Source organism: Fundulus heteroclitus, chromosome 2 (assembly GCF_011125445.2).
Source record: "Fundulus heteroclitus isolate FHET01 chromosome 2, MU-UCD_Fhet_4.1, whole genome shotgun sequence".
In the NCBI taxonomy this organism is placed as follows: domain Eukaryota; kingdom Metazoa; phylum Chordata; class Actinopteri; order Cyprinodontiformes; family Fundulidae; genus Fundulus; species Fundulus heteroclitus.
In genome coordinates this window covers 1,380,701-1,386,119 of record NC_046362.1, presented here as the reverse complement: position 1 = coordinate 1,386,119, position 5,419 = coordinate 1,380,701, and positions in this window count along the sequence as shown.

The window sequence follows — 5,419 nt, the reverse complement described above, 5'->3', positions numbered from 1 at the left end:
AACCATCTACACGTAAAAATAGAGATGTTTTATTTTTGTTAGCAGAGAAAAAGAAAAGGGTTGTTACAGTAGCATTCAGTGGGTGGGTTAAAACTGAAGATTTAACACATCGGTGAGGGGTTGTTTGAACAGACTGAGGACGTTTGGCTAATGAATAATCACGTCTGTTTAGACTCGACTGATTCCTCAACAACCCGCTCTCAGAAAGTAAAGGGCTATGTGGTCATTTGCAGATGTCTCACGAAAATAAGATTTGATTTGTGTTATTAGATTTTTGTGTGTCTGTGTGCTGAAACCAAAATCCCCCTTCCTGAGTCCGTCACAGCTGTCTGCTTGTTGTTGTATTTTTTTTTTTTTTGCTAGATAGACCTGCATGAAAGGATCATATAAAACAGATCCCTTGTGATCAAATAAACACTGAATAAAGTTACAGCTGAAGTGTAAAGCCCGCCCGCTTACATGCTCTTATCCAACAATGACATTTCTCAGCATTCTTTCAGGGTTTAGGAAATGGATTGAAAAAAAAACTCCTTTCATATGGTCACAATGGCCATACCAAGAATCACTCCGGCAGACACCGAAGCAGCAGTGTTTTATTGTTATCATTATATTTGCTGATGCAATATTCAGAACAGAGCTGTCAACTTCACCACTATACGTAGCTTGCCCGACCTCAAGATGGCTGCGACGCAGGTGCACTGCCTGCTCTAAATTTAGTAATTTGATGTCATTTGAGGAATGCCCCATTGTGTCATATTTCACAATAAAGCACACTGGACGAGGATACCTTAACCAGCCTGGAGAGCTACTTGGACGAGTGTTTTGACAGCATCGTAATGGGGAAGACGAAAACTTCCACAACCACAAACGCACCATCATCAAAACGCACCAGTTCAAGCTCGACCAGCGCTTCTACTATTTCTCCAGAGAGATGTTGCGCTGATGTCCTGGAATCAATTGACAAGAAGCTAACTAGTCTGGATTCTGTCTTGCATTGGTAGTCATACACAATGAATTTCATACTCTGATGGAGCCAGAAACAACTAGCTTCACTCACAGCTGAGAACCAAACGCTAATGTAGGACATCAGGAGACTAACCAATGGGATGATTCAGCTGTCTGGTGAAAATAGGACGATGAAGGAGACCATCCTGTATATACAGGCTCGAAGTATGGGAGATAATTTTGTCTTTACCAGTATACTGGAGTGGCGAGATGAGTAAACCAAAACAACAGTCCGTGAGTTCCTCTGGCAGCAAATGAAGTTCCCAGACAATGAGGTAAAAAACATCACCTTCCATTGCCTTTACCAGCTTGGAGGTAAGAAGCCCAATAAAAAAAAAACACCTTGGCCAATTGTAGCTAAGTTCAAGTATTACAAGCAAAAAGAGCAGGTCAGAAGTTGGGGCAAAGAGCTAAGTGGAACAAATTTTAGCGTCAATGGCCATTTTCCAAAAGAAATCCTTGATTGCAGGTGAGTGTTATCCCCAATCAGGAAGAAATACATTGCAGAGGACTACAGGGTTACAGTGGCTGTAGACAAACTTCATGTTAATGGTCAGCTGTTTAGAGATCGAGAGGTCACTCCGTGGCTTTATTGGCAGCCCAACAGGGGAATTTAAAGCATGTGACCCTGGTTAAAAGACAATAGAGCTGGACACAGTGATAAATTAAATATATGCACAGCTCAGCAGGACGTTTGCACTTTATGTGGGTTAAGTCGGGGCTGGGTTTGTGGCTCTCTGTTTCTACCCCTCTTCACACTAACACACATTCTCACTCCCATCCTCAAAGACACACACACACACATACTTAATAACATGTTATGCTGATGACACTCAGCTATGTTTATCCATAAATCCAGATTAATCCAATCAAATACTTCGGCTACAGGCATGTCTAGATGACATCAAAACCTGGACAACCTTAAATGTTCTGCTTTTGAATTCTGACAAGACAGAAGATGTCATTTTTGGTCCAGAATCCTTAAAAATAAACTTATTTTTAAGGCCTCTGGTAATAAATGAAAAAAAAATCTTTGTGTTATTTTTGACCAACACGTGTCATTTAAATCCCATATTAAACAGGTTTCCAGGGTTTCCTTTTTTCACCTCCGGAATATTGCCAAAATTAGAAATATTTTGTCCAGGCGCTGACAAATTAGTTAATGCATTTGTTACTTCAAGACCGGACTTTTGTAATTCTTTACTATCAGGAAGTCCACAAAATGCAGTTTGAAGCCTTCGCTTGATCCAAAATGCTGCAGCAAGAGTTCTGATGAAAATCAACAAATGGTAAATGGCTTGTACTTGTATAGCGCTTTAACTAGTCTTGACAACCTCCAAAGCGCTTCACACTACAGTTTAGTCATTCACCCATTCACATCCTGACAGTAGTGACCTATGCTAGTAACTACAGCTGCCCTGGGGCAGACTGACAGAGGCAAGGCTGCCATGCACCACCAGGCCCTCTGACCACCGCCAGCAGGTGAAGTGTCTTGCCCAAGGATACAACGACACAGACAGTCCAAGCAGGGGATTGAATCGGCAACCTGCCAATTGCAGGAGAAACTCCCTAACTTCTGTGCCACCGTCGCTCCTAGACAAGAGGGACCATATTTCTCCAGTTTCAATTTCCCTTCATTGGCTTCCTATTAAATTAAGAATATAATTAAAAAATTCTCCTTCTCATCTAAGCTCTTAATAATCAAGCACCATCATACATCAAAGATCTGATTACCCCATATGTTCCTAAAAGACCACTTCCCTCTTAGAGTGCCGGTCTACTGGTGGTTCCTAGAGTCTATAAAAGTAGAATGCCAGGCAGATATATTAGTTATCAGGCTCATCTCCTGTGGAACCAACTCCCAGTTTTGGTCTGTGAGGCAGACACCCTGTCTACTTTCAAGACTAAGCTTAAAACTTTCCTTTTTGGCAAAGCTTATAGGTAGTTAAAGCGACTTAAGTTATTCTGGGCTATCGCTGTAGTGATGCTGCTATAGGCTCATGCTGGAGGAAATCAAGATCTATTTTTATCACACTCCTGCATTCTCCTACAGCTCTCTAATTTTGCATTGTTTGTTGTTATTTCAACTTTTAACTTTTCTCTCTTTATGGAGGGGGGTCTCCTGCTTAAGCCAGGCAAAGATCCTGTGTTTCCTACCAGTTTGTAACGTTTCTGGCACTGGAGCTGATCCAATTACTACTCAGCACACCTGTTCAGTCTCCTCCCTGCCTGCAATTAACTTTCAATGATTTCACCTGTTCTCACCTCCATTTAAACTCCATTCTGATCAGTCTCCAGTGCCAGAACGTCTTGTATTTACCCTACTCGTCAGCTTTCAGTAAGCACATTCCAGCCTCTGTTATTTTTGTTTAACCTGCCTTTCTGCCAGTCTGTGCCCGATCTCTTCTTTGCCCTTCTGTTTTTGAGTTGGTCTAGTTGTCATGATTTGGGGTTTTATTAATTGCTTAAGTTCTGTTTGGTCTTTATGGTGATTTTGGTTCTGGATTAGTTTAAGTTCTGTTTTGGTTTAGTGATTCTTTTATGTAATCGATTCTGTCTTAGGTTTAGGTTCTGTACTAGTTTTGGTTAAATGGAATAGTTTGGGTTTTAATGTGGTTTGATTTGGTACTTTGTTTTACATTATCAGTTTCTTCTGGCCTGCTCTGATCACTTCTTTCACCAGCCTTTATTCAGTTCACCTGCCAGCATTCTTTTGTCTTCCTGTCACTCCCTTCACCAGTCACCATCCAATCAACTAAAGTTTACTTCCAGCCATTTTGTCCCCCCTGATCAGCTCCACCCATTCTGGTAATTAGTTTCACTCTGTTCACCTGCTCACTCCCCTACTTATATCTGCCTCTGTCTACTGCACTCGGCCAGATCATTGTCTTTTGAGCCCTTGGTGAGTTTTGTCCAGGATTCCCTGTGTGTGTTTCTGTTGACATTACCCAATTGCCTCTTTTTTTACTTCTGAGCCACCCTGTATCCTGATCCTGTTTTTCCTGCCCAGTTCTGATCGCCTGCTTGTATTACCTGACCATTTTCTGTTTTTGGATTTCTAAGCTTGCCTGTCCCTGTATTTTCAAGAACACCTCCAATAAACCTGCTTTTCATTCACCCTGCTTGTTCGGCCTGAATACTGAGTCCCTCTGTCTCTGGTTCGTGACACTAGTCCCTGCCTGGTTCTGTTTGCTTGCCCGAAGTCCGGCTTTTTGCCTCCTGGATTTTGTTAATAAACCCCTTTTCAGCATCAGCTCCTTGTCTGGCTCACATTGGGTTCAACCTTAGCAGATCATTACACAGCTACCGTCCCATTTCCCTTATTAACGTTGATATTAAAATAATCTGTAAAGTTCTTGCAAAGTGATTAGATAAAGTAACTCCACTCATAATACACCCTGACCAAACTTGTTTCACGAAAGGAAGGCAGTCATCCACAAATGCACGCAGATTACTTATTTTAATAGATTATTCCTATGGTAAAAACATTGAATCCAATATATTGTCTTTAGATGCAGAAAAAAACATTTGAGAGTTAACTGGAAATTTTTGTTTGCAACTCTACATAAACTACATTGGTTTTGGAACCTTTTTTTTTTTTTTTTTTTTTTTTTAGAAATTGGTTAAAAATTTTATTTAGTTCCCCAACAGCATGTGTCAGGACAAATAATCAAACATCTTCCAGCTTTTGTCTCCAGAGGCAAGGATGCCTGCTTTAGCCCTCATTGTTTGCCTGGAGCATATATTTGAAAGAACTGAGATTATCAGATTAATAGATTAAACATAAAATATGGTATTTACAAAAATTAATTCTGAGAATATCAAAAAATTAAACCTGTAAGAAAAAAAAAATTAAACTCAATAACGGTGGTTTACAAATCATCTAGTTTAGATATTGTCTGAACTAGATGATTCAATAGCTCTCCTATTATAAAATGGGAGGCGGATTTGTCTGCCTTGAAGTCACTGTGAACTGTAAACGATCTATTTTACGTTTTTATTTGCAGAATAGTTTTAACCCTAACCCTAACCTGACAGCTACGTCTGCTGTCTCCTGGAGCTTTAAACAAAACTCCTGGTCTCAGACATGTTTAAGAACTTTCAAAATGACTAGAGACCAGAATTTTATTTAAAATGTCTGAGATGAAAAATTTCACATTCCCCCTCAGTTTGCTTGCTGGGTAACTTGGATGACAGCACTTTGGGAAAAAAGTCAGTTGGCATGGCTTTATGTATCGCTAAGAAATTGATCAAATTTTCTCAACGACAAGACCAGGCTTGGGGAAGTCGAGCTCTCTGACCGTGACACATGCTGCTAGATACATCATGGATTCCTGGAGAGTTTAGAAGATGTTGTGTCTGTCTGCTTTGTCCATGGAGGACGTGGAAGATGTGTACATAATTGGATTTATGA